Genomic DNA, 22865 nt, shown 5'->3' on the forward strand with positions numbered 1-22865 from the left:
CAGCTATGGGTTTCTCAGCAGAGACGATAATGAGAGCAGACACTCACATCAGACTCAAGGGCTTTCGGCAGGTCAATTTAATAAATGTGCCTACAACATCAGAAAAATCAGCTCTTGAAAGCTTGTAGATTCAAACAGAAATGCCTGCGTTTTACACTCAACTTATTCAAATACAATATGAAATCCCTTGCTTTCAGTTGGCACTTGAATATGAATTAAAGTTTTCTCTATTTTTCTGTATTGCTCTTACTGATATGACGTCAATGTCAAAAGAATTGGCAGACATAACGCTCAACAGCCACTCTCAATTTACATCAAATTTGAGAAAGTTCAGGAGATGGTTTTAATACCATTAGCACATATTGTACAAAATTGTTACAAACTTTCTGAGCTTTCAGTTACAAACTTCTTCACATGATCCTATTTACTTTCTCAATTCACTTTGTCAGTGAATGGGTGCCGTCAGAATGAGAGTCCAAACAGCTGATAAAAACATCACAGTAATCCACACCACTCCAGTCCATCAGTTAATGTCTTGGGAACTGAAAATCTGTGTGTTTGTAAGAAACAAATCCATCATTAAGACATTTATTTAAACATAAAACTGTTGTTTCTGGCTAAAATACCAGTCGTATATTTTGCTATTTCCAGTGAAAAAGTACTCTCTTCTGAATCAGGAGAGAAATATGCACAGATCAAGCACTGTTTAGAAGTAAAAACAGTCCAAAACAGCTCTAAACAAATAGGTGATGGACTTTTCAGGAAGCGTTATTATGGATTATGGACTGTTAAAAGTTAAAACATTTTATTGATGGATTTGTGTCTTACAAACACACAGATTTTCACCACACAAGATGTAAACCGATGGAATGAAGTGGTGTGGATTACTTGTGGATTATTTTGATGTTTTTATCAGCTGTTTGGACACTCATTCTGACGGCACCCATTCACTCCAGAGCATCCATTGGTGTGCAAGTGATGTGATGCTACATTTCTCCAAATCTGTTCCAATTAATAAACAAACTCATCTAAATCTTGTAGTGTTACGATGTTACAGAAATGCACAGATTTCATGTTTTGTCCATCCAGACAGTTCTGGGGGCTGTGTCTTTGATTATTGAGACATAACGATTTCTGCCTGGGATTCTGTCAGACCTGTGTCTGAAAGAAAATTTGTATGCCACCCTGTGATAATCAGGACTAAAAGGTAATCCTGTTATCATCGGTTTTGTATTGTGAATGCACAGGCCAGGATTGGAAGACATCACGTGTGTGGAGCGCAAGGATTGAGCCTCTGGAGGAGGTAAAGGGGAGAGGAACAGGAAAGGAATTATTCTCTTTGATCTGTTCTCATGGAGCATTTGGCTTTGGTTTTCCTCCACACATAACCTTGAACAATGAAGCAGGAAGAGAAAGAGAAAGAACACCTGGGAGGAAGAGGGAGAGGACAACAGTGGAAAAAAAATGGGTGAACGAGGGTCAGAGGCAGATTATACCTGAGAGAGATTTATTGTGTCAAATCTACATTTCCATGGTATGGCGAAACCTAACAGTGGAGCTTTGGAAGGCCATGATATGTTTAGGTGTGTTCAAAGCAGACAGTGTTGGGGGTAATGCATTACAAGTAACGGGAGTTATGTAATCAGATTACTTTTTTTCCCAAGTAACTAGTAAAGTAACATTACTTTTAAATTAACAATGAAATACTTACTTTTTCAAATAGGTAACACACAAGTTACATTTTTTCCCCATTTATTTACTGACACCTCTCCTGTCCCCATGTTAAGAGGAATGGGGAGTGACGCACTTCACTTTTGGTGTGAACGAGCCTTTACAGTTGCCAAAAGTACAACCTTTTTTGTTTTTGTTATTAAAAAACAAATAAGCAAGCCCAGCTCAGGTGACAAAAATGAACGCAAAAGTAACATAATGCATTACTTTCCATAAAAAGTAACTAGGTAATGCAGTTAGTTACTTTTTTATGGAGTAACACAATTGTAATGCATTTCTTTTAAAAGTAACTTTCCCCAACACTGATAGTAGATATATAATTATTACATTTGTAATGATGCAAATAATAAAATAAATACATAAAAAAAAAAAAATTCAGAAAATATTTTTATTACTTTAAATAATGTCATTCAACAAGGATCCATTAATTTGATCCAAAGTGACAAAGACATTTATGTTACAAAATATTTCTATTTCAAATAAATGCTGTTCATATTCTACTCATCAGAGAATCCTTAGAAAAAAATATATATATCACAGTTTCCACAAAAATATGAAGCAGCACATCTGTTTTCAACATTGATCATAATAATAATGTTTCTTGAGCAGCAAATCAGCATATTAGAATGATTTCTGAAGGATCATGTGACAATGATTGAAGACTGGAGTAATGATGCTGAAAATTCATCTTTGCATCACAGAAATAAATTACATTTACAATATATTAAAATATAAAACAGTTGTCGGCGCCAGTTGCCTTGTGGTTAGTGTGCCAACATATAGCACAACTGTGCTCACGGCGACTCGAGTTCGAATCCCGTCTCGATGTCCTTTGCTGATACCGCCCCCCCCCCCCTCTCTCCACCCAATGCTTTCCTGTCTGCTCTCTGCTACTGTCCTATCTAATAAAGGCATAAAAAGCCCAAAAATACCACCAATAAATAAAACAGTTCTTTGAAACGGAACTAATATTTTATAATAATGTATTAATATTTTAATAATAATATATTTTTTATCAAATAAAGGCAGCCCTAGTGAGCTTGGTGAAACTGCTTAAAAAACTAATTTGAGTATTTATATTTTAAACACAATATTATTGTGTACAATGGTGGACATTTTTTTATTTTATTTTGTGGTGCTGTCTGTGTTTATTTGACTGTATTGAACTTATTTTAGATAAATATGTCTAATCAGCTGAAAAATAGGCATTTGTATTGTAGCATTGTACATGTTTACTATTTTATGATACTGTGTCTTAAATTATAGATGTAGTCTTTATTGCTGAATTGCAATCCAGTGATTTCCACTTCCTTTTATTCCGATTTAAATTCCAGCTCATGCACTGAAAGTCAGCCAATGTTTCCGAACTCTGATGTATGTACTTCTAGCCCCCTAACCTTTTGTTCAAAGCTTACGTGGACCCTTGTAATTTGCATCCTAATTGACTCAAAGTTCATTGTCTTTACTTGGATGTCCATTTACTATTGACATGACCAGAATGCAAAGCACAGGAAACAAACATCCCCATCAGCTCATCATCACAAAGCAAACAGCTCATGTTCCGACCTAAAACAGACAGAGAGAGAGAGATGGAGAGCATGCCAGGACATTGTACTTCAAAATGACATTGAAATTTAACCATCCATTATGGTTTAGATTAATAAAAAAATGTATGCAGGTGTCACGTGTTGGTTTCCGTTTAGTTCCTGTTTGCCCTTATTTGGTTTTCCCTGTTCTAGTTTAGTTAATCATCGTTTATTCCATTCACCTGTTTTGTATTAATCATCTTGTTTGCTCTTTTGTTCTTGTTCCTTTATAAGTCCTCAGTTCTCCCTTTGTCTTTGCCTGAGTTTAATGTTATTTAACGTTCATTAAAGGAAAGAGTGTGTTGATGCTATTTCGTTCTCGTTATCCTTTGTTTATTTTTACTACAACCACCAAATCCCGTAACAGCAGGACATACATAATAGTACTTTTCAAAGTGATTTGCATTTGTACTCTCAGAAAATGTGCTTTGTCCTTGCAGGGGACGGTGGCAAATGCCATTACAGCTGTGGAGATCTTTCCCAGGAAACAAACAGCCAATTGAAGTTTCATTGATTTACAAAATGCTGGCTGATATCCAGAGGTTGACATAAGGACCTGAGAAACGCATCAGAGAGGTGAAGAAAGGGTGATCAATAAAGGATCCTTTGTTATGGCAGATAAGAACAAAGAAAAAAGAGAAGTTGATTAAAAATTAAAGGACTCGATCCATAGGCTAATCAGTAAGTAGATGGAAATTGTTTCCTGTTTGCTGGAATGTTTTGTCTGTTTATGAATATGACACATAATTATTTGCAAATCTTAAAAAAACATCTGAATCAGGGGAGAAATATACACAGATCAAGCACATAAGAAAAAACAGTCTAAACAAATATGTTGGTGGATTTTGATGTAAGAGGACAACAAGAGATGAACTATCTCACTGAATGAAGCATTATTATGGATTACAGACTCCTAGTTTAGCCAGAAGCAATGGTTTGAAGTTGAAAATGTATTTTCTTTACAAACATGCTGCTTTTCACTTTAAAATACATTAACTGATAGACTGGAGTGGTGTGGGTTACTTGTGGATTATTGTGATGTTTTTATCAGCTGTTTGGACTCTCATTCTGACGGCACCCATTCACTGCAGAGCATCCATTGGTGAGCAAGTGATGTAATGCTACATCTTCAAATCTGTGCTGATGAAGAAACAAACTCGTCTACATCTTGGAATGGTCTGAAGGTGAGTACATTTTCAGCTAATTGACATTTTTGGGTGGACTATTGCTTTAAGAACATTTCCTCCATATATTCCTAAGAGATTTGTGCAATTCCCATTATTCTCATTGCAGTGAAACATTGTGGTAAATGATGTACAGAAACTGAACTTCCTTGGGTGCTCTAGGAATTGATGTCAACCATGAATAATCAGACTGATGTGACCGTGACTAGCTGTGCCAGTTCCTGTACCTGTGCAGTCGCCAATGTGGCAGCAGTCTTTACTGCAGGACTTTTTGTCCTCTGCCTGGCTAATGAGTTTCCCCCTCCACTCGTCATCTGTATCTGCAGGACATTTCTCCATCTGGAACAGCCGTCTTCCCAGCTCTTCTTCATTTACGGTGTTCTCATGTCACGGTCGCAGACAGCCTTGTAGCAGTGCTGTGAGCAGCCCATATTTTAGAGCTGGGTGCAAGTGTGGCGTAGAGTAAATCTTTGGCTAGAGACGTTCTTATTTTCCTTTTTCTCCGAGACTGGACATATTGAAATAGAGTGCAACAGTGACTGCCCTTTTTTTTTTTTTTTTTTTTTTTTTTTTTCAGCAGCCTTGATCCCTGAAAAATATTTATTTTCTTTGTCTTCAACCAACCAGCTTCAGAAAATATACAAATATAAAGCTATACAAATTATAGAAGTGATATAATATATAATATTTATACTTACAATTAATAACTTGTAGTCAATATAAAATGGCTAATATTTTACAGCAATAAAACACACTAGAAAAGGTCACATTCTATGTTTTACACCTATATATTATACACATTGTGTTACACAGATATACACTGACCTCCAAAAGTTTGGAAACACCCCAACCTTCCTAAACCTTCCAACAAGTCAATGACCCCAAGCACACTTCCAAGCTGTGCAAATCCTATTTGGAGAGGAAACAGTCAGCTGGCATCACGTCTATCATGGAATGGCCTCCCCAATCACCTGACCTCAACTCAACTGAGCTACTATGGGAGGAACTGGACCGTGATGTCCGTAAGAAGTGTCCAACCAGTGTGAACCATCTTTGGGCATTCCTTCAGGAGGCTTGGAGTAATATACAGTATCAAGCCAATGTTTGAATAAACTGACAGCTCTGGTGCCCAGATTATGCAGAGCTGTAATAGCTGCTAATGGTGGATATTTTGATGAATCAAAAATTTGTTTTTTTCTATTTATAAAGTGTTTATGTAATAAAATGTTTTTGTAGTTTGTGTTGTCCCTTATCAGTGCAAAATTATCACAAATTAAAAAGGATTCATGCCAATATTGTCCAAAACCCTACTTTTCTAGGGCGTTTCCAAACTTTTGGAGGGCAGTGTAAATATATATACAGGTCCTTCTCAAAAATTAGCATATTGTGATAAAGTTCATTATTTTCTGTTATGTACTGATAAACATTAGACTTTCATATATTTTAGATTCATTACAACACAACTGAAGTAGTTCAAGCCTTTTATTGTTTTAATATTGATGATTTTGGCATACAGCTCATGAAAACCCAAAATTCCTATCTCAAAAAATTAGCATATTTCATCCGACCAAGAAAAGAAAAGTGTTTTTAATACAAAAAAAGTAAACCTTCAAATAATTATGTTCAGTTATGCACTCAATACTTGGTCGGGAATCCTTTTGCAGAAATGACTGCTTCAATGCGGCGTGGCATGGAGGCAATCAGCCTGTGGCACTGCTGAGGTGTCATGGAGGCCCAGGATGCTTCGATAGCGGCCTTAAGCTCATCCAGAGTGTTGGGTCTTGCGTCTCTCAACTTTCTCTTCACAATATCCCACAGATTCTCTATGGGGTTCAGGTCAGGAGAGTTGGCAGGCCAATTGAGCACAGTAATACCATGGTCAGTAAACCATTTGCCAGTGGTTTTGGCACTGTGAGCAGGTGCCAGGTCGTGCTGAAAAATGAAATCTTCATCTCCATAAAGCTTTTCAGCAGATGGAAGCATGAAGTGCTCCAAAATCTCCTGATAGCTAGCTGCATTGACCCTGCCCTTGATAAAACACAGTGGACCAACACCAGCATCACTGACTGTGGGTACTTGACACTGGACTTCAGGCATTTTGGCATTTCCCTTTCCCCAGTCTTCCTCCAGACTCTGGCACCTTGATTTCCGAATGACATGCAAAATTTGCTTTCATCCAAAAAAAGTACTTTGGACCACTGAGCAACAGTCCAGTGCTGCTTCTCTGTAGCCCAGGTCAGGCGCTTCTGCCGCTGTTTCTGGTTCAAAAGTGGCTTGACCTGGGGAATGCGGCACCTGTAGCCCATTTCCTGCACACGCCTGTACACGGTGCCTCTGGATGTTTCTACTCCAGACTCAGTCCACTGCTTCCGCAGGTCCCCCAAGGTCTGGAATCGGTCCTTCTCCACAATCTTCCTCAGGGTCCGGTCACCTCTTCTCGTTGTGCTGCGTTTTCTGCCACACTTTTTCCTTCCCACAGACTTCCCACTGAGGTGCCTTGATACAGCACTCTGGGAACAGCCTATTCGTTCAGAAATTTCTTTCTGTGTCTTACCCTCTTGCTTGAGGGTGTCAATGATGGCCTTCTGGACAGCAGTCAGGTCGGCAGTCTTACCCATGATTGCGGTTTTGAGTAATGAACCAGGCTGGGAGTTTTTAAAAGCCTCAGGAATCTTTTGCAGGTGTTTAGAGTTAATTAGTTGATTCAGATGATTAGGTTAATAGCTCGTTTAGAGAACCTTTTCATGATATGCTAATTTTTTGAGATAGGAATTTTGGGTTTTCATGAGCTGTATGCCAAAATCATCAATATTAAAACAATAAAAGGCTTGAACTACTTCAGTTGTGTTGTAATGAATCTAAAATATATGAAAGTCTAATGTTTATCAGTACATTACAGACAATAATGAACTTTATCACAATATGCTAATTTTTTGAGAAGGACCTGTATATATATAACCCTAATTCCAGAAAAGTTGGGGCATTTTGTGAAATGCCATAAAATCAAGGATATGTTATCTATTCATTCTCTTTAACTTTTATGTAATTGACTAAAGTACAAAGAAAAAAAAAGACTGAGAACTTGAGAACTCAAAATCCATTTTTCCCGGAAAACAAGTCGAAATGTGGACTCATGTTTGTACTCATGCACAGCACACATTTCCACTGTGTTTTTGACTATCTGAGATGAGCTCTGGCCCAGAGAACCCGGCAGCATCGCCACATAGAATTGATGTATAGCTTTCTCCTAGTAACAGAGATTCAAGTTACTTACTTTTGTCATTTAGCAGACGCTTTTGAATGATGAATGAATGAATGATGCATTTATATCTACAAACCCGATTCCAAAAAAGTTGGGACACTGTACAAATTGTGCATAAAAACAGAATGCAATGATGTGGAAGTTTCAAATTTCAATATTTTATTCAGAATACAACATAGATGACATATCAAATGTTTAAACTGAGAAAATTTATAATTTTAAGGGAAAAATAAGTTGATTTTAAATTTCATGGCATCAACACATCTCAAAAAAGTTGGGACAAGGCCATGTTTACCACTGTGTGGCATCCCCTCTTCTTTTTATAACAGTCTGCAAACGTCTGGGGACTGAGGAGACAAGTTTAGGAATAGGAACGTTGTCCCATTCTTGTCTAATACAGGCTTCTAGTTGCTCAACTGTCTTAGGTCTTCTTTGTCGCATCTTCCTCTTTATGATGCGCCAAATGTTTTCTATGGGTGAAAGATCTGGACTGCAGGCTGGCCATTTCAGTACCCGGATCCTCCTTCTACGCAGCCATGATGTTGTAATTGATGCAGTATGTGGTCTGGCATTGTCATGTTGGAAAATGCAAGGTCTTTCCTGAAAGAGACAACATCTGGATGGGAGCATATGTTGTTCTAGAACTTGGATATACCTTTCAGCATTGATGGTGCCTTTCCAGATGTGTAAGCTGCCCATGCCACACGCACTCATGCAACCCCATACCATCAGAGATGCAGGCTTCTGAACTGAGCGCTGATAACAACTTGGGTTGTCCTTGTCCTCTTTAGTCCGGATGACATGGCGTCCCAGTTTTCCAAAAAGAACTTCAAATTTTGATTTGTCTGACCACAGAACAGTTTTCCACTTTGCCACAGTCCATTTTAAATGAGCCTTGGCCCAGAGAAAATGCCTGCGCTTCTGGATCATGTTTAGATATGACTTCTTTTTTGACCTATAGAGTTTTAGCCGGCAACGGCGAATGGCACGGTGGATTGTGTTCACCGACAATGTTTTCTGGAAGTATTCCTGAGCCCATGTTGTGATTTCCAGTAGCATCCGAAGATCACGGGCATCCAGTATGGTTTTCCGGCCTTGACCCTTACGCACAGAGATTGTTCCAGATTCTCTGAATCTTTGGATGATATTATGCACTGTAGATGATGATAACTTCAAACTCTTTGCAATTTTTCTCTGAGAAACTCCTTTCTGATATTGCTCCACTATTTTTCGCTGCAGCATTGGGGGAATTGGTTATCCTCTTGCCATCTTGACTTCTGAGAGACACTGCCACTCTGAGAGGCTCTTTTTATACCCAATCATGTTGCCAATTGACCTAATAAGTTGCAAATTGGTCCTCCAGCTGTTTCTTATATGTACATTTAACTTTTCCAGCCTCTTATTGCTACCTGTCCCAACTTTTTGGAATGTGTAGCTCTCATGAAATCCAAAATAAGCCAATATTTGGCATGACATTTCAAAATGTCTGACTTTCAACATTTGATATGTTATCTATATTCTATTGTGAATAAAATATAAGTTTATGAGATTAAGTTTATGAGTAAATTATTGCATTCCTTTTTTATTCACAATTTGTACAGTGTCCCAACTTTTTTGGAATCGGGTTTGTATATATAATATACATTTTTGTCCAAAGCGACTTACAAATAAGAAAAAGTAACTAAAACTAAAAGTTACAATTCTATAGAAGTTGCATTTCTTGATGCAGCAGCAGACTGTGGTAAATGACAGCGGTTTTCTGAAGTACTCCTGAGCCCATGTGGCTATATTTAACACAGCACCATGATGGTTTCTTATGCAATGCCATCTGAGGGCATACACACACACACACACACACATTTGTTTTTGTGAAAAGTGGGTACATCCCATAGGCGTAATGGTTTTTATACTGTACAAATTGAATGTGCTATTGCCCTGCACCTACCCTACACCAAACCTACACCTAAACGTAGCCCTCACAGGAGACTGTGCATTTAAACTTTCCCCCAAAAAACCTCACTCTGTATGATTTATAAGTGTTTTGAAAAGTGGGGACATGAGTCAATGTCCTGAAAAGTCACCTGCACCTTGTAATTCCTGTGTCATACCATTGTCATTATACAAATTTCTGTCCTCATTTGTCACAAAAACATGCGCACACACAGACACACACACTAATTTCTCTATGGTGCTTAAATTATTAAAGTATATATATATATATATATATATATATATATACACACACACACACACAAAACAAATTTTTTAACACAATTTGGCAAATATTTTATGTATTTATAATTTTATATACAGTATTTATTTATATATATTTTCTAAATAATTTTTTTTTCTTGTTTTAAACATGGATACAGTGAAAATGTCTTACTCAATTTATCTTTTTTCATTTATTTATGTTGTATTTTTTAAAATGTTGTAGATATTTTCCCTGAAAAACATGACAGCCTCATGTTAACCACCTCTGACAAGTAGTTAGACAAATCATTTAAAATTAAATGGGGAAAAGGTCATATTGTCTCTGAAGGTTTATAAATAACATTTTATTTTATGAAGACAGACATTGAGGTCAGTCTGGCAAAGCCGAGCGCTCTGAAGGCAACTGTAAATACTGGTGACATTGTTCTAATAATGGCAAGGCCTTGGGCAACCAACAAGCGTGCCAGCCGAACGACAAGCTGTCTTTATCACTGGCACAAACTCCTGGGAAAATGAAATAGTCTGGAGACATTTAAGGGGGCAACAGCAAGCACTGATCCTGAAACAGCTTGTGCACACTGCAAAAACTAAAAAGACTGATGTCAGAAAAGTAAAGAAGCACATTTCAGCACACAAACGGGAAAGAGCAATTCAATATGTGAAGTGACCGTGAGAGGAAGAGTAAAACAGGTTAAAAAAAAGTCCATGGCAGGTTTATGTGCGGGTGATATAGTGTTTGAATGTGGCGTGACACACAAGACTTGGTTCCCACTGAGCATTCAATGCATGAATGAATAATAGGTTACATAATGCATCAATTCAAAGATTAATGGCTTCTTTCATTTCTTGTAAACAGACTTCATAATTACATCGATTTTAAGTTTGAAACTGAGTTTAATTCTGATCCCTTTTGTGTTTTCTATCCAGTCCTCGTCTAATTTTGATTGGTGAGAAACACAGGCTATCAAATGAGTCTATTGACAAATGCATTTTCAGGGAGTAATGCCTTAAGGAGCCTCTGAACATAATTTCTGAAGTGATAGATCTTCTCAACCATGCATGGAGCCCTTCGTCTTAGTTCCTGGTCCTATCTTGGGGCGAAGGTTTTGTGCTTTTATCAGATATTGTTTGACAGATGTGCAGAAACAATGGCTGTAACCAGGCCTTGGAAATGACACTGAGAGACTAGAGAGAACTGGACCACAGAAAAAAAGAAAAGAGAAAGATTGCAAAGAGATGAAATCATGCAAAGCACATCAGACTATAATATTTGAACTACTGGAAGTGTTTTTTTCCCCTCTGGTTTTTCATTCTTTGGTGTATTTGTAATTAGTGCTGATTAACAAGGGAAGCATCATTTTAACCCTGTAAAGCCTGACATTTTATCTTATATACTCACTGTCCACTTTTTATGAAATACCTCCTTTTGCCTTCAGAACTGCCTTTATTCTTCTTAGAATACTGTATATTCAAAACATTCCTCAGAGATTTTGTTCATATTGACATGATAGCTTTATGAAGTTGCTTCAGATTCGTCACTGCACATCCATGATGCAAATTTCTTAATATGGCCAAAAAGTAAGATTAAATTCTGATAGAATCTTTAGAAAAGATTTTAACAGCATAACAGGCAACTTACATAAACGGCATGCATATTAATATCAATTATTACTTTTTAGCTCCCAATGTCTAATAGGATGATATTTAAATAGGCCTACTCAGTTTTATGACTAAAGCTCCGTCGTTTCAAAACATATAATGCAATGCAATACAATGACGTTTGAGAGATGAACAAATAATGAATAAATAAATAGTGTATGCCTCCTTCCAGTTCCACCGAGGGGTCTGCGAAGCCTCTGATGCTGATCCTCTGTGAGGCTGAACCCCAAGAGAACCAGCACCAAACACCAACCAGACAACCGGTTCACACTGGCTCTCAGCACAACAGTGACGTCCCACGAGAAAGCTGGACTGAACCCCATCCGTCACACACCGAGCAAAGCATTCACTATTTTGATCTTCACTGTCAGTGAGAGAAATAAAGCAGCGTCTCGCTGTGGGGCAGATTGAGTGAGAGCGTCGCTCCACCTGACTCTGTGGGTCATTCCCATACAGATGCTGTGGAGGGACAGCACTCATCACTGACACCATCCAATCCAGCCGTCCCGCGAGAAGATGAACACAGAGACCCTCCGACACCCGCTGAGGTGCTTCATCGAGCTCTGCAATGAGTCAAGCTGCAATTAGTCTACTCTTTTGGTGTATTATACTGGAATACTATATTATAGTATGCCAGTATAATACACCAAAAGAGTAGTACAGTAGGCAAATAGTACCCAGATGACTACTATTGCACCTAGACACTTTACTGCCCCATGAAGCGATGCAACTGGTCATGTGACAGTAACAACGTGGCAGATGTAGTACATCTGAATTTCATTCTTACTACCCATATTCATACTCTATATAACTGAGGCTTTTTATTCATATCCTTACTATTATTTTATATTAATATAGTTAATTATTAACTTTATTATTCTAATTTGTTTTCTATATTATTATGTATTCCATTATTAATCCATTATCTATATTGTATTTTTACATTATATAGCCATTAACACTAGTTATTAATTGATCATTATTAATATTAGTGTTGTTGTTTGTCGTTTCCTACTCACCACACAACGGGAGGGTTTTCCCTCCTTCCAACAATCTGAACCCAGAGGCCTGTCAGTCACTCACGGCGTTGACAGCGATTCAATTCTTTTCTGTGAAGGTTGAATGGCTATATGAGGAACCACATAAACAATTTCTGGATCTGAAAAGAGTTTGAGAGAACAAACAGATCTCATCTTTCCTCAAGGTTTGGTGACACTCCGACTTGAAAATCTGGAGCCCCAGCCACCTCCAACAAAACTTGAGAAAAACACAGCAAAGACACAGAGTAGCAATAAACGAGCATGATAACATGAAAAAATGCATCAAAATAAACACTCAGTGGTCAGATTTGTTATGGTTATAGCATGAGTGCCACATTTTTGTATATGTGGTCATTGTTGGTCTTTTTGTCTGAATTTTAAATAATCCATAGCATGCTTGAACACAATATGCATTAGAAAAATTTTCTTCAGTTATTATAAGAGATAAAAAGGTCTTTGTACTCATTTAAACTAGAGTTGCAAGTATATGTTAACCCTACACGTATCTTAACCCTGTGTCTATTGTAGTTTGTTGATGTTGCGTCTCCCCGTTTCTCTGTGAAACAACGGCTTAGGCCTGTGTTCCCACCTTGCGTTTTTAACCATTTTGACGGAGAGGACGTGAGGTAATATCACTTTATTACGTCTCAGTCAACAAACATACATGCACACGAAATGTCAGTTTAATTTATTTTTCACTCATAAAAAAAGGTACAAAAGCTGTCATTATTTACTTGTAAAGGCTGCATATATTGGTACCCAAATAGTACATAGCCTATTAATAGCTATGTTAAATATTAGCAGCTTTTGAAATGGTACCATCCCAGTAACAACTTTTTTTAACCCTTTTTCTAATTTTAATTTTGGTATATGACACAACAATTGTAGTAATTCTCCATGTAACTAACTACTTTCTTTAAATAAAAGTAGCTTTCAGATTTTTCTATAGAAAAGTGTGTAGCTTTGCTAGGTAGATTTGTTCAACATTTCTGCTGGAAATTAAAAAGAGTTACATTATATCTAGTTAAAGGAGATTTCTTTTCAAACCTGTATGACTTTCTTTCTTTCCCAGAACATAAACAAATATATTTTGAATTTTTGAATAGTAACCGAAACTGAACTGTAACTGTTTTGGTTGACATTGCCTTCCATTGCATGAAAAAAAAAATTCTCAAATTATGTTCTTATTGTCACGGTGCACACACGAGGGAGGAACCAGGAACATGCAGACGAGGATAGAAACTCAAATAACACACTTTGCTGACATCAAGGCAGGGCAAGACAAGGCAAGGCAGGGTAAGACACAGACATCCAACACCGGGGATAACGAGTAGACCAGACGAAAACCAACTGAACAGACAGGACTAATATACACAGGTAAATCATAGCTAACGAGACAAACACGGCTGGACAAGAATTAACTAATGATAACATTTAACAAGGACAGGAAACAAACCAAAGATGGGCACAAGAGGCAGGAACACATGACACACACACAACAGTTCCCTTACACTTATATGTTCCATGGAAAAAACAAAGTCATATGCAGCTGTAATGCATGAGCTCCAGGTTGAGTCTGCACTAAAAAAAATAGCTGGGTTAAATACAAGCGCTGGGTAAAATATGGATGAACCCAGCAATTGGGTTGTTTAGACCCAGCTGTTGGGTTTCTGTCCAGAAGGTTGGGTTAATCATTTAACCCAACTGTTGGTTGAAAACAACCCAGCATATGCTCTGTCCAATATTTACCCAGCACTGGATTGTATTTAACCCAGCATTTTTTAGAGTGTGGCCTCTGCGTCCTGACACAATCTCGCTTCTCTCATTATCACCCCAAAATTTACAGTCAATGTTGTTTTTTGTTTTTTTACAATAATGTCAAAATAAATATATTCTAAAAAGCACATTTAGTGTTGCACTAGTCATGAACTACTGCATATCTTGAAGCTTGTTTGAAAGTGCATTCTCTCTGTTTGCATTCCAGATTAGAACCTTAAGGATGTAAACTTGTGCATCCGACCTCTCGTGAAGGATAATTCCAAGTGAGTCAACACTTTCTCCGGCTGGGAGCGGGGGGGGGGGGGGGGGGGGATATCCATCAACAGACTGTCTGTTCTACTGAAGCTGTATTCATCATGAGCGTACGTAGGGTGTATTTTGAGCTTGACTGGGGGAAGTAGAAGCAGGCTGGCCTTATGGGAAAAATGAATGAATCCTTTATCACTTGATCTGTGCCCCAGAGACTAGAGGAGATAAAGAGAAACTGTACAGAGATTACCAGAGAGAGAGAGAGATGAGTGGAAAAAGATGGGGAGGGAGAGATGGAATAAGAGACTTTCCCAAGAAGCAATACACTGGCCCATGCTGTGTTCTCTAAAATGGTCATGTCAGATAAACAGAGATTCTACTCTGAATGCACAAGTTTGCTTCAACAGCGTCTGATTTGCATGAGACAGGCCGGGTTTTTGGTGTGAGTGGAATGGCAAAGACTTTTGAAGCCCTATCACTGAACAAGTGCACACATTGAAAAACATGACTTTCCATTCATGAGGAGATGCCTGATCTCTGCACAAATCCACATGTATTTCAGCAATATCACATGAGCAAGAGTGCTGTTGATCTGAATATCAGTGCAGCCATGATTTGGCCACAGACAGAATGTTGATATTTAGACTAACAGCATCTTTGTAAATGTAATATTGTTTTTATACAGCAGTTCAATAAACAAGAAGTTACAATTGAGTAACTTACATTACAAATCTATCTATATCTACCTGTCCATCCAGCATTTATCTAACCATATGCTCATCTGTGTATCATCCATTTCTTTTTTACTTTTTTGAAATATTTTTTTCAAAACACTTTGTTATGCCAACATTTTGCCTGGAGAGATGTTCAATTTATTTGAAATCTGCTTCCTTATTTGCAAATCCGATGCAATTTATTCTTTGCATCTTGTTTGTTTTCAGTCAATTAAATGTTTAACTGACAAATGATTAACTGTTACACCTTCTGGTGGGTGTTGGTAGGATCTTGCACGATGCCCCAAATTTGGATGAGCCACGTTGTAAACAATCAGTCAAACTGAAGTTGTTATGCTGCTTGACAACAGTTTGCAGCCTTATTTTGATGCACTTAATTATTCACTTGATTGTACATTACACTGATTTGACCAAACTACAGATTTTTCCTAGTGGTTTAAAAACCACTATAATGTATGATCTCTCATGGTTTATTTCTTCATTTTGCATTAGAAAACCAACTGAATCCCAGTGTAGCAGTCAGACAACTGCGTGTGTTTTAAGCCCAAAAATGTTTTCAGGTTCTGCACTTTTGGAGTTTGGCTGCAAGCTCGGGATTTGGAGCATCCCTGGAGTGACATTGCATTTCCATGCCAGCCATTCAAAATGCCAACACCATGACACCATTATAGTACGAAAATCAAGAGTCCCAGTATGTTCAACCCACAAACTTTACTCTTTTGTGGAACCCTGTTTCCCAGGCAACGCCTGGCCCTGACACCAACCAAGACCATATGAGAGAACATGGCAGAATACATCTTTAATTAGTCGACTGATATGGGATGCAGTCCACTGCCTGTTATTGGGCTGCGATTGGCAGCTAGTCTGAACACACTCTGTTCTTCCGTTAAATAGACAAGGAGCTCTGTGGTGCCTCTGTCTGACCACCAGATCCGTGACCGATCCTGTTTTCCTATCTGAGGCTGGGCATTGTCGGGAACCATGCCTGCTGACAGCTTGCTTCGGAGAAACCGGTGGCTGTACAAGGGGGGCATTGGTCTACAGTCATTTAATTACACCAGTACTGTCCATCACTGTATGGACACAAAACCACCATCTGCGGGTCGTTCCATATGTGTCTAAACATGGACTTTCAATCCGATTGGCAGGATCCAAAAACTTGTCTCTCACAGCTTGCAGCCTGGTTGAAGGATGCGGTAGTGAAAGTACTAATGGCACACTGGAAATGCAGCCTCTCTGCCAGGGGTCAGTGAACACTGCAATTGCTGTTTGAGTCTTGAGGCCATCAGTGTTGATGCTCAACACGTGAGAAAAGGAAGAAGAGCAAACCATCTCTTCAGATTTATAAGCTTTGGGAAAGTACGTTTGGTAGCTCGGGACCATAATATTGCTACATATAAAACATTTTTCTGGACATTTAAACTTTTGAAGAATATGCTAATTGTGCAAAACTGGAGTTCTGGTGGTTGCTAAGGTGTTTTGAGTGGTTGCTAGGGTCAGGGCTGTGTAAAATCAGATTGAAAGAATTGGCTCCCTTTCAGTTCATTAGGGATAATTTTGACTTGAATTGACCCTTCGGTAGGAGTTTGACTGATAGGCAATCTGACCAATTATAATGCCAAATCTTCCATTTTGTCCAACAAACAAACCAGACGGGAGAGTGGATTGATGTCGGTGGACTTGAACTTGAAAAATGGTGTGTATTGATGTCTTTCCGCGGCTGAAACAAGATGCATGTACCTCCTGGGGTGTGTTTCATAAAACAAGTTTACCAAATAAACCAGGCTTATTTCAGTTAGTCTGACTTATTTTGAACCAGATCAGCTGACTAACTGAAATAAACCTGGCTTATTTGGTAAACTTGTTTTATGATGTTCGTTCATGTTTATTTCACACAATAACTAGTATCGGTTCACATGCTGCTTGAATTGAGGTGCTACGGTGATCTGTCAAGACATATTAAAGAGCCACAAAATGGTATTTATTGTTTGAATTTCTTAAAAAATGTCAAAAGTTGAGCAGGTTACTTCTGGTATGATACAAAGTCTCAGCTTCAAATTTTGTCATTTTGTAAGGAATTCAAACAAATATTGTTTTAATGGCTCTTTAATGTCAGATCTGTCAGTCTTCTGGTATGTGTGTCATATGTTCCTGCCTCTTGTGTCCATATTTGGTTCGTTTCCTGTCCTTGTTAATGTAATCATCAGTTAATTCTTGTCCAGCTGTGTTTGTCTCGTTATCTATGATTATCCTGTGTATTTATAGTCCTGTCTGTTCAGTTTGATTTTGTCTGGTCTACTCGTTACTCCCCAGTGTTCCTGTCTGTGTCTTGCCCTTCCTTGTCTTTCCCTGCCTTGATGTCATCAGTAAAGACTATTATTTGAAGTTATATCCTCTTCTGCGTGTTCCTGTGTCCTCCCTCATGTGTGCACCGTGACAAGATCGCTGTAGCGTGTCATTTCAAGATTAGGTGCTGTGATTGGTCAGATCGCCTGTCAATCAAGCTCCCTTCGAAGGTCAACTGTATATTGAGTATAAATTTGACTTGAATTTTATATTTAAAAAATAAATGTCAAAACTTAGTTGAAAAATTAGTCTTGGCAAACGTTGATTTTCTAAATTAGAAGTATTAATTTCCTTACATTTCAATTTATTTGACGTCAAATTTCAGTTAATTCTTAGCATTTGTTTGTTACCTCAATTGAAGATAGCTAGCTGTAATTCAGAATGCATTCACAATTCAGTTAAACCTTAATCAGGTTTGATACAATATTGAGTTTAATCACCTAAACAACTGGTATGTTAAACAACAGTACAATCAATGTCTGCATGCACTTCTATCCCTCACAGCCTCATTTTTATTCTTGTCGAAAATATGGGGCTATACCCTGACCAAAGTCAACCCTGCTACTGTGCAGTGTGTGGTTGCTAGGTTACTTTTAGGCCCAAGTCACTATGATATTCTAGTCTGTTCAGTGCAAGCCCATTGAACCCCAAACACATTTTATGTAGTCACTTACAAAATAGTCATTATGTGATGTTATGTTTAGTTATATTTAGAGTTGGTTTCCTCAAATACACAGGCTATTGTTAAAGTATAAAGCAATACCTGTGATGTTTGCTGAACTCTACAACTAAACCTTTCAAAAACTTGGTTTTGCTAAAATTCAACAAGATGAGTAACATCTTACAAAATGCTTAAAACTTTCATGCTAATCTGTACAACATCAATAACACCAGTCTTGTGAAGCGAACAGAAGCTGTGGCTGCACCGATGAGCTGCTGCTTTGTTATCACTGCATGTTTGCATGTTAACTCTACAGCGACTCTCTCCCACACCTCTTTAAACTTCAGAAACCCACTTCACCAAACACCTTCTCATCTCTTCTGGTGACTGCACATATTTTGAAGGCAATCATTGTTAATTATGACAGTAGCTGAATACAGCTCATTTAAGCAGATGTGTTCTCTGGCATTTGGTGCAGTAGCATCTCTAGGGCACTGTTCTGTTGATCGTCAAAACAGGAGGGAAACGCATGAAGTTTTCTTTGTAGAACGGGCCGCTGAAGAGCTCTCTGATGCGCTGATGTTCTTCACTACACACTCGCCTCAGATACTCCCTCCTCCACAGCTTCACGACAAGTGAGTGTTGCCCTGAGGCGTGACGGCAGCACTTAACAGGCTTTTTCTTCATTTTGTAAAGACCAGATATGGCACTTATCCTAGTGCAGCTGCAAGAATGGGGGAGTCAGAGTGCACAAGAGTGTGCTGTGACCCAGAAGAAAGTCTTGTTGTGGACCAGTTGTAAAGCTTTAAGTGGAGTCGGCACTTCTCACTGTTTTAAACTGTTTAAGGGACTTGTTTTTATGTATTGTTTAAATTCAACCTGATCCATAAACAGTGTTGGGGGTAACGCATTACAAGTAACGCGAGTTACATAATAATATTACTTTTTTCAAATAACTAGTAAAGTAACGCATTACTTTTTCATTTTCAAGAAAATATCTGAGTTACTTTTTTCCATTTATTGACTGACAGTGCACTGTCATTCTGTTACTGTAGTTCTAGACTAAATGTGAATGTGCATTAATTCATACCACTCGCAAAAAACTGATTTAGTATTCATCAAAATTAATTAAAACAGTGAAATGCAAACTCAGAATATGATGCAAAAAGAATATGCATCAGAATATGATCCAGTTCAACCATACTAAGCAGCAAAAATGACTTTAGATAAACTAACAATTGTACTTTGTTGTTTTTTTTATTGCCGAAGAGTGTTGAACCTTCTTCTCCTGCGCTCTACTGCACAGACGTGAATTTACTCTTCCTTCAGCCTGAGGTCTATTCATTACACTTTTTGGTGTGAAAGGGCTTTTACATTTGCTATGATTAGAACTTTCTTGTATTAAAAACAAGCCCTGCTTATATTTAAAATGTAACGCAAAAGTAACGTAACACATTACTTTCCATAAAAAGTAACTAAGTAACGTAATTAGTTACTTTTTTAGGGAGTAACGCAATATTGTAATGCATTACTTTTAAAAGTAACTTTCCCCAACACTGTCCATAAATAAAAATATGACTTTAAAAATACAGTGAAAATTGATATAGTTTGTTTTAAATAAATGCTAAAAATAAATGTGCATTTACTTATGGTTTGTGATGCAGCTGCAGTCAGATCATCTTTCAACAAATGTTTCTTTGTTACCTCTCCATGACACCGTGCCCCTTTTGCAAAACAAAATGCTCTGATCAATCCTCTGACACCATCTGGGTGCCATTAAAAATAAACTATCCACTTGTTCCTTATGCTGGGATCCTTCTGATATCTGTATCAAAGACACGAACGTTTTCGTGTTTAATCCAAACGAGTCAAAGCAAACATTCTTTCACTCCATTTGTCCTGACTCAGACTCGAGCGTGCGAACTGTGTCTGAAAGTAAACACACATACTGTATCAAGTGTAGACAAGATAGGGTGGATAATATGCACATTGAGACGCAGGCTTCGTCTATGTCTTGCTCTGGAGGTGGTGTTTATGCAAATGTTTGTGCCCTGGTGATGTCATCTTGCACCTCATATCCAAAACGAGACGCTGCTGGAGCTTGATTAAATAAATGCCGTGTTTATAATGAGCAGGACATGATGAAACTTGCAAGATATATTAAGCATACAAAGACCTCTTATATGCCAAAAGATCAAGGCAAATTTGATTTCTCATGTTATGACCCCTTTAACTGAAGTATACAAGAAACTGTAAACACATTCTTCTGCTGATATTTCTTTTGTGTTCTACAAAAGAAATTCACACAGCAATAGAACAACATGACAGTGAGTAAATGATCACAGAATTTGCATTTTTGAGTGATCTATAATATTATATTGTGTTATAAACATAATACTTCACAGATCATTTTGTCAAGTATAATGTATAAAATTGTTAGTTACAGTTAGTGTGGAAATACGCTGGTTAAGGATTGTGGTTTCATGCAAATTTGCCCTGTTTTGTACGCTAAATCTGGCCCTAAACATGGCACTTTGTAACTTTTGGGCCTCTAGCGGTTAAAAACAATAAAACTGCATGCATCTTGTGGAAGAATGTTGTTTTGGTAGTGCTTCGGCTCTGCTACTCTGTTTGGATAAATGTTCTTTGTCAATTTTTTCTCATTTGTGACCCTGGACTACAAAAGCAGTCTTAAGTCGCTGGGGTATATTTGTAGCAATAGCCAAAAATACATTGCATGGGTCAAAATTATAGATTTTTCTTTTATGCCAAAAATCATTAGGATATTAAGTAAATGTTCCATGAAGATATTTTGTAAATGTCCTACTGTAAATATATCAAAACTTAATTTTTGATTAGTAATATGCATTGCTATGAACTTCATTTGAACAACTTTAAAGGTGATTTTCTCAATATTTAGATTTTTTGCACCCTCAGAATCCAGATTTTCAAATAGTTGTTTCTCAGCCGAATATTGTCATATCCTAACAAATGACACATCAACGGAAAGCTTATTTATTCAGCTTTTAGATGATGTATAAATCTCAATTTCGGAAAATGGACCCTTATGACTGGTTTTGTGGTTTAGGGTCACATTTGTTATGACAATAAAATTTAGGCTTCGCTACTTTTTACTGTATTTTCTGTACACATGGACGAATGACGTAGTGTGCAATTTTAGTGTGCAAACAGCTCTAAAATCTCGTTAAGAAAGTGCATTATTTTGTGTATTTGGGTGAAGACACTGGAAGATGGATTAATTTGATTTATTTATTTTTGTACACTCGTATATAGGCTAACTGTTTTTATCAAAAGTTACATAGTGTAGCTTTAAGTAATATTTATGAAGTGTTATTTAATAACCCCGTGACAAAATCAGATAGCCTTGTAAAGGTGTGTAAAAGTGTCATAAGCTCGCGCGTTTGCCCCATGTGTTCCACTCTCCCTCGCACGCGCTGGTTTAGATGTTGTGTAAATGACTGGCGTCATCTCCAGAGCCCCTTGTGTAATCTTTGAGTGCGTTCAGTAGCACTAAGGTGATAAAACCAGAGGGAGGAGTTTAAACTTGCCCGAGGCTTTGGGAGCCGAGTGACTGTCATCCCTCTCTCGGGTTTATATGTGGACGCTCGCGCTGATTTCTCCTGCTCCACAGCAGATCTGTGCGCTCGGAGGTGTTGTTCAGGAGCACCGGCTCTCTCTTCTACCGGACCGGACACCCGTGACCATGGCAGACACATACTAAAGCCATCACGGAGAGATACGCGTTTGTACCGACTAGGGATGTAACGATTACCGGTTTGACGATAAATCATGATAAAATTCCCCACGGTTAGTATTACCGTTTCATATTTTAATTATCATTAAAACCGTATTCGATTACCGTGATTTAAACAACTCGCGATAAATAAATACTGTCCGGCATAAAGCAGAGTTTTCAGTAACAGTGTCACGAGCGCACAGCATCACAGTTTCGTTCTGAGTGAAAATAGCGCGGAAAAGCTGGGAGGTTTTAAAAGAGTGCTAAGGGAATTATACAAATTAATATATCAATGAATTAATTATATGAATGTACCTCTGAAGGTTCGGACTGTCTTCAGAAACGATTTGATGGCATTTTGTTTTCATCTTCGCTCCATGTAATACCTAAAGGAAGTGTTCGCGGAGTTCACAGGAATCAGCTGTAATTCAGCTTTTCCGTATAAAGCGCCACCTGCTGCCAGAGAGTGGATTTACAGACACTTATTTACATTCAGTCTGTGTGCAGTTTCTGTCTGGCCAAAAAATTGACCAAATTTGCATGACCTGCTGTAAATTTTAACCGGTTGATGAAAAACAAACTTATGTACATTTAAACAATTCAGATATGCTATATAGAATTATTTATGGAGCAGATAAAATACATATAATCATTTATTAATTA

The sequence above is a fragment of the Barbus barbus genome, assembly GCF_936440315.1.
Source record: "Barbus barbus genome assembly, chromosome: 40".
NCBI classification, from domain to species: domain Eukaryota; kingdom Metazoa; phylum Chordata; class Actinopteri; order Cypriniformes; family Cyprinidae; genus Barbus; species Barbus barbus.